This window comes from Adiantum capillus-veneris, chromosome 12 (assembly GCF_014529385.1).
Source record: "Adiantum capillus-veneris isolate H3 chromosome 12, ASM1452938v2, whole genome shotgun sequence".
Taxonomy (NCBI): domain Eukaryota; kingdom Viridiplantae; phylum Streptophyta; class Polypodiopsida; order Polypodiales; family Pteridaceae; genus Adiantum; species Adiantum capillus-veneris.
In genome coordinates this window covers 138,460,271-138,472,886 of record NC_140942.1, presented here as the reverse complement: position 1 = coordinate 138,472,886, position 12,616 = coordinate 138,460,271, and the positions used below count along the sequence as shown (strand labels likewise).

The following is a 12,616-nucleotide window of genomic DNA, read 5'->3' as shown; positions in this document are numbered from 1 at the left end:
AGAATGAAAAGAAAGAGGGGGGAGGGAGAGGGAGGAACATGGGAGGAGAGAAGGGAGCAGAGGGGGAGAGGGAGAGAGAGGTGAGGAGGAGGAGAGAAGGGGGAAGAGAGAGAGAGAGAGAGGGGAGGAGGAGGAGAGAAGGGGGAAGAGAGAGAGAGAGAGAGGGGAGGAGGAGGAGAGAAGGGGGTAGGGAGGGAGAGGAGAGGAACGTGGGAGGAAAGAAGGGGGCAAAGGGGGGAGAGGGAGAGAGAGGGGAGGAGGAGAGAAGGGAACAGGGAGGGAGAGGAGAGGGAGAGAGGAGGAGGACCTACGTTTTGGCTATTAGTAACCTACGTTTTTGTTGATGTAGCCACACCCCTTTACTCCCTTCACTTTCCAAAAGCTAGAGAGAGAAAGTGACCTCTTAGATCCACATCCTACATGTGTCTAAAAAAAAGGCTAGAAAAGTCTACTCAAAACTAGCTTCTAGAATGCCCTTGTCCCCTTAACTCTACACAACATTAGCCTTAATTCCTAAAAATTAAGATTCCTTACAAGGCCCATGCAAAGTCCATATTTCTCTTAATGATATGTGATGAAATTTGGAGCAAATGTCTTAAGTGCTCGTCAATGCAATCATCCAGGCAAAAAGAGAATTATGGGAAGAAATCACAACATCAAAGTTTGATAAAGAGTATTTGATAGAAGCAAATGTAATAGTGGAGAGACTGATTGTCTACCCTTGCTTGGAATGATCACAAGTTGTTTAACTGTTGACATTGCTATGTTGAGATGGAATGCCTACAAAAAGTCCTTGAATCCAAAATTTAAGCATATTGTGGATAAACATAATCCATTTGGAATATGCTTTGAGAGCAAGGTTCAAAAAATGAAGCAAAAATGGTTGTCGAGTATGATGATGTAGGGGCAAGGTTTCATAGTAGCTCCCATTCCAAGGGTGATCATGTTTTCCTATCAAATGCATTTGAGTCATTTATAGAGGACCTATATGAAGGTGATTGGTTTCCCATTGGAAACTATTTGAGCACTTTGATAAGACAAGCACGGTGGTCTAATCAACAGTTCAATAGATTACGTAAAATAGACCTATGAATAGTTTTTGAAAGATGGATACTTGTGAAAGCATCCCAAAACAAATAAATGGGATGTTGTTGAGCGTTGTGAATAATAAGGACACTCAAAACGACATTATCATAAAGTTTCATGAGTGTCGTTATGCTAGACGCAGAGGTGTATGGGACACATATACTAAATTCAAAAAGAGGTATTGGTGGAAAGGAATGTATAAAGAATTATCTCAATTTGTGGAGTCTTGTGAAACATGTCAAATGTATTCAAATGTACGTCATCATGATGGATTTCACCCTACTTACCCATTGTCCATGCATTATAAGTGAGTAGTAGATCTGGTTACAATACCATTAGGCTTATGGAAAATGAGAGATATAGTGCTTGTACGCAGATGCATACCTTACCAAGGCATCGTAACCCTAAAAGTGGCATCATTGCATGTTTTCTCTTCTTAAAGCATGCTTAACTAAATTTAAGAATGTACAAATGTCAAGTGTTTTGAAGTGACACACTAGTCTTACCTAGAAAGTCCAATGCACGGAATCTCATCCAAAAATACCAGGTTTCATGTGTAGCCATAGAAGATGTATCCAAAGTACTTTACAAGTGGAAGTTGATGTTCAACCTGGAAATCAAGCCCAATGAAATTTTACAAATGAATGTCATTTTTTGGGAGGGGGGGGGGGGGGGGGGGAATGGCCATAAATATGTTAAAAATGACCCTAAAATAGCAAGCAATGGCTCAAAGTGGATAGTTTCATTGGTCCTAAAGTTGAGGGGTCTCAATAGAGCCAAAAACCATCACTTTTGGCCATATAATACATCATATACAAGGGATCAAAGGCGATGACCTAGTAGCAACACATTTCTATTTCTACCTTGTGTCTGAGCCCGTGAGGCCACCAATCACCATTTCCTCTCATCAAATGAGCATGTAGGATTGTCTAATGAAGTGGCCAAGCTTCCATGAAATGGTCTCGATAAAGAATTCAAGTAAAAAATTAAGGTTTTTAATAGGTCGAATGAGCATTGTATCTTTGCAATAGGGGCTGAGGCTACACCAACTACACCAAAACACCACACATGCAAGAGTTTTGAGTTGATTTTGGTTTCTTTTTAGAGTAAAGATTTCATGGCTGGAGTTTTGTTTTTTTCAAGCATTTTTTTGCTTCAATTTGATTGATCTTTCCGTGAACTCTCACAATCAAAAGCCCGTGGCGCTTTCCAAGCCACAGAACTTCTCAACAACGCGTCTTAAAGAAGCTCTTGAATTTTGATTCAAAGACATTTTTGAATATTTATATAAACTTTTTCTCCATAATGATCGATCATACGTTCTAAAGGAAAACAGTGTAGGAGTAGCTCTCTTGTAGAAACTCTCTCCTCAATCAACACTCACGTTGGCCATGTAATATGGTAGTCAAGGCTCTTGTATTGGTCATGATTCATGATTTCCATGTAACAAGGTAACAATGTTCTACTCCCCTCATGCCAACTCCATGAGCTCATGAGGAGCTCCCTATTGCAAAGCCAAAATTATGAGATTGAACACCTGCCAACCAAACTCATCAAGTAGCAAATAGCTAGATATCTACTCAATTAGAATGACACTCAAAATGTGCATCGCTCTTGTCAACAAGTCAACAGACCATGTATGTTTTTTGTGGATAAGTGTGCCATGCCTTGCATGCATATTCCCGCTTAGACATGTTGAGCTAGTGATGCCATCAATGGTTTCTTGTTTTCCATTTCAATAAAGGTGACCTCACAAGTGGTTGGTTGGAGTAGCCATGGCTTTATATATTTACTTTTAGCCTTGTATTTATTGAACCTCCAACCAATGTTAAAAATCACACGCAATTCCCTTCTCGGAATTCTTAGCGAGTTTGCATAGATAATTTATATTTCATTTTGCTCTCGATCAATAGTTGTGAGTTCCTAGTGTAAGCTTAGATACATTTTTATTTTAGCAGTTCTTTAGTATCCAATGCTTACTTGCAGAACATATTTGGAGTCGATGCCATAATGTTTTTGTTAATTAGTCTTGAGAGAAATTAGTGCAATCCAAGACCATTGTAAATCAATTGCCCTCAAACAACCACTTGTGTGGCTCGTACACAAGTTTGCACAACGTTAAGCATAGCATTGCTTGTGTAATGTGTAGCTAATTAATAGGTGTTTATAGTCACATGTGGATCTCTCTGTCTACGATCATGTAAAAAGATGGGGGGTGCTTAAGTGACCTTCCACACATAAGGGGGTGATGGTAAGAAGTGAGTGAAAGACCAAAGCCAAAAGCCTTCATGAAATCTTCTATGTATGTCCATGAAAACCAATCATAAGCTTTGTTAAGGTCAAGCTAGAGGAGGATACATTCCTCATTGGTGAAGTTTGCATGTTCTATGACGACCATTGCGGCAAGAATGTTGTCATACATTGATCTTCCTTTGATAAAGCCATGTTGGGTGGTGGGGGGGGGGGGGGGGGGGGGGGTGGGGGGTAATCACCTTATTTAAGATGGGAGATATCCTTAGGGAAATAACTTTAGCAATGATTTGTATGTCAAAATTATTATAGACCATCAATGCGTTAGTTGGGAACAACATATCTCCAAGGATTGTTTTATAAATATGAACTACTAATAAAAGAAAGTGAATCACTAGAAACAAGTGATCAAATCGTGAGGCCTACCAATGATGAGACACGTTAATAAAAAAATTTCAAGGGTTCAATATACATACTTACAAAATCTCAACTTCAAAAGAAAATCTCTTTGTTTTTTTCCATACTCACAATTGTGAGTGGAAAAGTTATATTACTTCAAAAATGAACATACAAAAGCCTCAAGCATCACCTACGCCTTAGAATCCACTAGATACACAAGGGGTACAAGGACCATTGCCTTTCCACACTTACTTAGGCAATTTTGTTGAAGATGTGTATCAATTGGTAACCAATGGTCCGTGCTTAATACTATTTGAGTAACTAATGTTTTTTAGTGTTTCCTTTCTTGTCATAGTCATCCTTTTTTCCGGTAGAGACAATCCATTATGTGCTCTCCTATATGATATCTTTGAATTTGGTGGCCATAGGGAATCTTTCAAAGACTCAAAGATTGCTTGATGCCCAAGTTTGTTTGAGATAGAAAAAGCAGATAATATGTCTACGAATCAGAATGACTTGGTTGGTGGTAGCCTTTTCTCCTAGAATCAAATAATTCTTAAAAAAGTAGATCTTCCAATTTTTATGTACCCATTTGCAAATTTCCCCCACCAGACCCCTCGTAGCCGAGCAAAAAAGATGACAAGGGTCTTCAATAGCCATTTGACATCCTAAGCAAAGGTGCATGTCTATCCCTTTTACTTTTACCTTGATCTCAATTGGCAATGACTCCCATAGCATCTTTAACTGAAAGAACTGCATTATACTAGGACATGGAGGATCCTAGATGTTACGTGCAATAGCCACCTATATTGATTCAATCCATTGCAATCTTCACTATTTGTTTAGCGAAGAGCACCAATGAGAAACCAATCTTCTTTCTAGATAAGCTTGATGTACGTTCCGTTAGTTTGAGGAAAAGAAAACTATCTTAATCATCTATAGTGGTATTACATACTTCCCCTCAACAATGCCAACAATAAACCCTAGATGTTGCCAAAGTCAACGATGCAAAAGCATAGAGCCAAGAGAAAATGCGAGAGAGAGAGAGAGAGAAAGATAAACCAACCAATTGGACAATGAAATAGATGAAATACGATGGGAGCTAGGTGCTACTGATATACTAGCCTTGGGGCCTTTACCGCCCTTAGAAAAATTTCCTATCCAGAATCTTTTCAAATAAGCAAGATAAATAACTAAAGATAAAATAAATATTAGGATCGCATTGGGCTATTCACTGGAGATACTAGAGTGTAAAGATTTTGTATATAGCTAGATATGAGTTCTCTTTGTTTGAGGAAAAGAAAACTATCATAATCGTCTATAGTGGTATTGCATACTTCTCTTCAACAGTGCCAACGATAAATTAGACTTTAGTGTTAGAAAATATGACATAGCTAAGTAAATAATAAAGTAGTTTACTTAATGGAGAGAGAGAGAAAGAGAGAAAGAGAGCACACACGATATACGTGATTCATTCAATGTGGGCTACGTCTACGAGAAAGCAGACACTCAACGGCTTTAGTACTTCAAACTAAAAGTAGGTTACAAAAAGATTATACCCTTAATGAAGCTCCCGCCTTACTTCGCTCTCACCACTTCACATACACTTTGTCTCATTAACTTCACAATGCATTTTATGTGTAGAAGAGACCTCATGTTATAGGCCAAAAGGATTGCCCTCTTGTGAGAGGTAGCCGTGTGTAGCCGCCCTTGTATAGGCGAGTCCGAGTTGAATTCTCCTTTGCACCCATGGGTGATCGTCCTAGAGAAGACAAATTCACCTAGAAATTGACCACCGGCCAAAGATTTCGAGCCACTAGCCGACGGATAATGACTCTTGGTCAACGGAGCCAATCAATCAACCGATTAATTCCGACCACTTTTGGATCGTTGTTCGGCCATAATATGTCGCCGAGACTGAACATAAATTTTTTGTCTTTCGACGAATGATTTTTCTTACTCACAATGAATTCTTCTCAAAATAGAAACTTTATAAATGTACGTTTTTTAAACTAAATGTTACAAGGGATAAATCAAGCTTGATACTTAGCAATCTCCTATTTAAAAACTAATCTCCACACGAAACCTGTGACTACTTTCTATCCTAGCTTCTTATCCTTGAATGTCAATTGAAGATGAGTAAAAGCTCAACTTTTTCTTGTTGACCACTTTTATAAACATGTGTGCAAGATTCTCGCTTGTGTATACATTTCACTTTAGATGTCTCTCTTTCAAAAGAGTACATATGAAGTGATATCTTACCTCAATGTGTTTTGTCGTTGAGTGAAAGACTGAATTCTTCGCAAGACGAATGGCGCTTTGATTTTCACTGTACAAAACGCAATTATCTTGCTTGTATTCAAACATATCCAAGAATCTACGAAGCTACGAAATTTCTTTGTTTGTCTCTTTCATTGCTACATACTCTGCTTTCATGGTAGAAAGTGAGACCACTATTTATAACTTTAAAGCCCAACTTATTGTTGTGTCTCCAACTATGAAGACGTAGATAGTAATAATGTTGCAAGTGTTTTTGTCGCTTGCCATTTCTACACCAAGACACCCTTACAAGAAAATATAAATGCCTTTAGTATACCAAGCATTCATTGTTGTCTCTTTTAGATACCTAAGTATCAACTTCACAGCTTGTCTGTGCTTTTTACTTGAATTATCTATGAATCTACTCACAACACACTACATGTGCAATGTCTGACCCTGTCCAAAACATAGCACACTTTAGAGAACCTACCACTATAGCATATGAAACTTTAGACGTATAGACTATTCTTCTTGTGTCTTTGGACACATACCCTTGGTTAGTTTAAAGTGACCAATCGAAGATGTAAAAACCGATTTTGCATCTTTGCATTGCAAACCTTTCTAGTACCTTGATGTAATGTCCCTTGATATCTTCATACCAAGTATCCACTTTTGCAACATCTACATCTTTCATTGAAAAAAATTTAAACTTCTCTTTTAGGTTTTTGGTATCTTACATATTAACACTTACAATCAACATGTCATCAACACACAACATTAAGATAAGGAACTTTTGATCACTCAGATTCTTTATGTAGACACAATGATCTGAGTTGCATCTTTTGAATCTGTGATCCAACATTCATCGATCGAACTTCAAGTATCATTGTCTTTATGCTTGCTTTAGACCATTCAAGCTTTTCTTTAATCTACAGATCATTTTCTCCTTACTCTTTACTTCAAAACCCTTTGGTTGAAGCATGTAAATTTTGTCCTCTAAGTCATCATGAGAGAATATCATATATATATATATATATATATATATATATATATATTGATTTGCTCAAGAATAAAGTCATGAGCAAATAAGGCTTAAAACAAGCCTAATTGAGTTTAGTTTTACAATAAAAGAAAATGTTTTATTAAAATCAATATCTTTCTTTTGAGAGAACCCTTTTATCATAAATTTGAACTTGTATCTTTTCTTCCTTCAACTTGTACACTCATTTGTTCTGCAATGTTCGCTTATATTTAGACTACTCAACGAACTCCCATGTTTGGCTACAATATAATGAGCATCTCCGCTTGTATACTCTTCATCCATTTTTCTTTGGATTCGTATTACATAACTTCTTCGGATAACTCTGATTTGCCAAAATTTGAAATCAAAAGATAATTGAAAGAAAGAACAAACCTTTCTGAAGATCTACTAAATCTTGTAGATCTTCGAAGCATAAGTTGAGGCTCCTCATTTAGTTAACTTTGTTGCACATTATCACTGCTTGGACGCCTTGAGTCTTCGACGTCCTCAAGCTTCATGTACTTATCACCTGTATCTTTTGTTTGTTTTCTTTTTCAATAATCTTTGTATATATTTTATGAGTTGAAAATTATATTCCTACTTCTAAAGATTTTATAATCTCTAAGATTTCATAAACGATATCCAAAGTCAACTTTTCGATAGCCAATGAAAAAACATTTTTTAAACTTTGCATTTAGCTTTGATCTTAAGCTTCTATCTATATACATAAAGACCTGACACCGCAACACTTTGAGAAATAAATAATTCATCGATTTATATATCATGTCTTTTTTAAAACTCTTTCTTCTAATGTCATTAAAGATGACCGATTAATTAAGTACACAGACGTACTTACTACTTTCATCCACTCATGACAAACAATAGCTAAATCAAAAAGATCCTCAATAAAAATAAAATCATCACCTATATCCATATAAACAAGACAATAGATTTATTAACTTTGAATACGTATTACTACAAATATCAACAAACCTATTTAATTGTCATGCATGCCTTACTTAAAAACATTTTTAAGTTAGAACTACCATCCATATAGTGTTAAATAGCAACAAGTATCTCAAAACAATAAGCCACATAAAAGTGACATGCGTATAAAATTTAATACAATAATATAATCATAAACAATAGAGCTAAATATTTATAAAAGATCTAATTTGGAGTTTAAATCATTCAACATTACAAGTTAGATAGATACGTAGTCCTTATTTTATCTACTAGTCTAATAAAAAGTATGCTCTTTCAAGAAAATAAGTTCGAGATGAGACTCTCGACTTTAAATTTCAAAACTAGGTTTTGTGATTAAAAAACGCCTAGACAACATTACAAAGTATGAAACCTATATATTTCTAATACAACCCTAGTATTTTGAAAGATAATAGTACAAAACTTTTAAGCATGTTCGATTGTCACAACCAAATCACCTACGTAAAGAAAAAAAAAATTCGTATTCAACTTCTTACTATTTAATATTTCAAAATTTCACAACATATAGTCTATTTATACTAGGAATTTGAATAAGTAAATCAATGCAAAGTAAAACAACTTAATCCTTATTGCCAAGAGATCAAGGGAAAGGAGTAAATATTGCTCAATTAGTCCCCATAAACTCACCAACCGTAAGAGCATTATATAAGATAGTTTATAATACTCTTTAAGAAAAAGTTAACAAAATACAATGATTACACACAATCGCTTTCGAAAGAATAAAACACAAAAATATTATGTATAAAAACAAGATGTATAGTCACAAATATAATCATAAATGTTAACAAAGTCAATCATAAGTATCAATCGATTTTTAAAACATTTTAACAGACACAACAAAATGTCTATATTCTCAATGACATGTAACTTATTACATCTTTTTTGTCATTAATCTCAAGCTTATTACATCTACAATCTTATTTTCATGCATTGGTTAATATTAAATGAGTGAAGAAAAACTTTTAATAAATAATATCCATTTTATATCACGATTAGAGATAGTTCATTATAACAATACTTTATTGATATAAAGTATTGATCAAGTTCAATCGATACTCGAGTTCTATCAAGTAATAATTACAAAGCATACATAATAACTAGTAGTTCTTTATTGATCAGGTTCAATCAATACACAAGTTCTATCAAGTAATAATTACAAAGCATACATAATAACTAATAGTTCTTTATCATAAGTGCTGTAATTAAGCTCATTGGTTTTCAACTTTCTACTTTAGTATACAATAGGATAATCATCTTGTATTAATATTACACCAATGACCACCCCTTTTGAATCGGACATGTGAGAGTCCATATTTAAATGTTTCAAAAGATTCTTTATATAAATCATTCTAAGCAAACAAAAGTCTTCTTTTTCAAATGGTTTGAGAATTATTTAATCAAATATTAAAAATCTCAAATGATTTTTTATAATAACTACACAAACCAAAAAAAAAATTAGTCTTGTGAATAGTTTGAAGTCTATATAATACCTTGATACATTGAGTCTTCTTAAGATCCACAAAAGATCATTTGTTAGAAACAAGATAGTCAAAGCATAAAAATATTGATGATATTCAAATTTTAAGTATATCTTATTAAAAATAGATACATCACTGAACTTATCAAGCCAATCACTGCCACGAAGAATGAAAAATAATTCTTTATTGTTATTTTACCAAATACTCTATAATCAAGACATAAGTGACAAGTAGAATTTTATCTTTTTTGCTAAGAGAAAAAGTGTACAAAGAGGTAAATTGTTTGGCTAAATTAAACCTCATTTAGTAATGCTTTAACTTGATATTTATCTTTATTCGACTTGATTTTGATGATATGATGCTCAAGTCTCGACAAGGTTATACACTATTATAACCACCCATACGAGATTCATCCATCCTACCATTCCTTATATAAGCTCGCAACCATCTTCTTTAAATTCCACTGTCCATACCTCATGAGTTTGACCTTGGCCTTATATTACCCAATGTTGAAAGTAAAAATTTAAAAAGTGAGCTATTCTACTTTGCCTAAGTTTTACTCATAAACTTAAAATGCAAAAAGATCTACAAGATTCCATGAATTTATAAATTCAAATTTTAAAATCAACTTCCTCATCGACTCTTACGATAATGTATGTTCTCGCATCAACAAATTTGATGTATTAACTCAATCCTTGCCAAAAAAATTCAATGTCAATGCCGATGTTGTCAAAATAGACCTAGAATCTCAAGGAATTTTCCTTAAAAGGAAAGAAAGGTGTCTTCATCGAAATTGCTTGAAGCGATCGATTAAGCGACCCTTGCCGTATTCTTGGATTACTCACTTGTTATATGTTGATTGTAACCAAGAGAATTATCTTGCATGCCCTTGGATTAGCCCTTGATATGACAACTACTTAGAATCAACTCTAAGAGTAGAACATGAAGATTAAATAAATCTTCAAAACATATTACTTTATAGTTCATCAAAAAGCTTTTTCAACAAGGAGCCTATTATTCTTCGTGTTTTAGCATTCATTAGGGGAAAAACACAGAACGAATAAGATTTCTTTTTAAGACATTTTTAGGCTATCATAGTTGATACAGTTAAGGCAAAAAAAGAGAGTATAAATTTAAATCCAAATTACATGAAATTAAATTGAAAAAAAAAACATGAAAAGAAAGATATACGTTGAACAAGTAAAATAATCCAAGAGATCCGCTAATTGAATATACTAAATCTTTGACAACTCTGATTGATAAAATCAATTAAGAGAGCATCTTCTTGTTTAGTGTATGATTGTTGTAAGACTGATTTTAGATACTTTATGATTAACTATTGAGAAGTGATGCAAAAATTAATTGTTGCATTTCTTCAAATGCCTAGATTGCTTATTTAAAAATAAGTAACTTGTAATTGAGATTAAAACTATTGAGATGAGAAAACTTGTTATTCTTACATTCATAGCAAAGAGAAAAATCCTCTTAATAATCTTTATACCAAAATTTGCTTGATTTTTCAAGAAAAAAACTCTTGTAAGCTTTGGAAAAGTTTGATTACATAACTATCACCGTTGTAAACTATCTACACAAACATGTCTACAAATAACATGATTGAATCACTAAACCCTTCAAGGTTTTGAAGTAATTAAATCAAGAATTATCTTGAACTTATTAAATTTTGTATTTAAGATTTTGTACATATATAATTTTAACATGCATAGAGAAAAAACCCATCATCCAATGCCTACAAGTACACCTTCCCTCGCACACTTTAGTTACTTTTTAAGATAAGAATGATTTGTCTAGCTTCCTAAAAACAAGGGGAAGAAGAAAACTACTTTCAAATGAACAGTTTATTACTGGCAAATCAAACCTATTCTAAAGCAAGATAAATTGATAAACCTATTCACTCAAAGGCATAGATTCACATTGTTATGCATTAATAAGTGGATACCTTGTAAGCAATCAAAAGGGATGGACCTGGCCGAAGTTCTGCAGTAAGCCCCGGTTTTTGGCAGGAGGTAGGCCTTCTTCGTTTTCCCTTGTGAGACAGCTCGACTACATGGCTCTCCCCTCAGTGCACTTATCACCGTCATCTTAACTCAGAGAACTTTGAAGATCTTGAAATGCTCTATACATCACGGGGGAGCGTCGGCCTCTGTGTGTGTGTGTGTGTGTGTGTGTGTGTGTGTGTGTGTGTGAGAGAGAGAGAGAGAGAGAGAGAGAGCAGGATTCCTGAGAGCGAGCGACTCCCTCAGAATAGATTTGAACTTCTTTCATGAATGATCAGAGAAGTTTGAAGCAATTACAGGTTTGGATCATCACCAAGAGTCGCACACCAACTGCAATTTGGTCGCCCGATGAGCAGAAACGTTTATAACACCGCGGGGTTTTCGCCCTTAGGGTTCCATGACGTGTTCACATTCGTCCAGGCAGAACTAGTTGGCAATTTTCCATGACATTATAACAATTATTGACACTAGTAAAACGGCACCGCCTCCGGCGGCGGCATGGCCAACCACCTTCGACTCTCTCTCTCTCTCTCTCTCTCTCTCTCTCTCTGCGCGTGCTATCCGCCCGTGTCACTGGCTTGCAAGGAACATGAATGGATCAAGCTGCTTGTGACACCCCTTCTCCATGCCATTTGCTTGCCTTCAAGATGCAAGCAAATGTGATTGCGTCTGGAGAGGCACCCTCGCTTCATATCTGTCAAAAATAGCACAAAGCTTCTTAGCCCTACCCAGTTGCACATATCCCCCAATTAGTGCATTTCAAGAGACAACATCCCGGTTAGGAGGCATATGGTACGTTACTTATGGATACTGCCATTGTACGCTTTTGTGGAGCCATACTTGGTTTTATTTTCGGCAGTCCCAGCCATTTCTGAGACTTGGTCTAGAAGATAGTCATTTTTGAGACTTGACTATACGAGATTTGCATAAGATTTCGTGAGAGGGTCGATAGCGTGAGGTTTTATTGAGCTGGGGGATTCTCAAATGTGAGATCCTTTTGGTCATACAAGTGGCTGGAGCACCCTTTTCATGACCTCACCATAGGTTATGTACTAGTGATCCCTACTTGATGCTCGGGTTCTATTGTTGGCAGGTTATGCATA

General features: G+C 35.3%; 1 long non-coding RNA gene across 13 annotated transcripts in view; it reads right to left on the bottom strand.

Moving 5' to 3' along the window:
- Positions 1-11,904, bottom strand: part of LOC147446580 (uncharacterized) — a 36,774-nt gene extending 24,870 nt beyond the window's left edge. For 8 of the 13 annotated variants that reach the window (XR_015189892.1, XR_015189893.1, XR_015189895.1 and 5 more), the window contains exon 1: positions 11,456-11,904. This is a non-coding gene — a long non-coding RNA (uncharacterized LOC147446580). Of the gene's footprint in view, positions 1-1,592; positions 1,697-11,455 lie in introns of those variants that run through there. The other 5 variants (XR_015189887.1, XR_015189888.1, XR_015189886.1 and 2 more) reach the window with 5 other exon arrangements.
- Between the last annotated feature and the right edge of the window lie 712 nt (positions 11,905-12,616).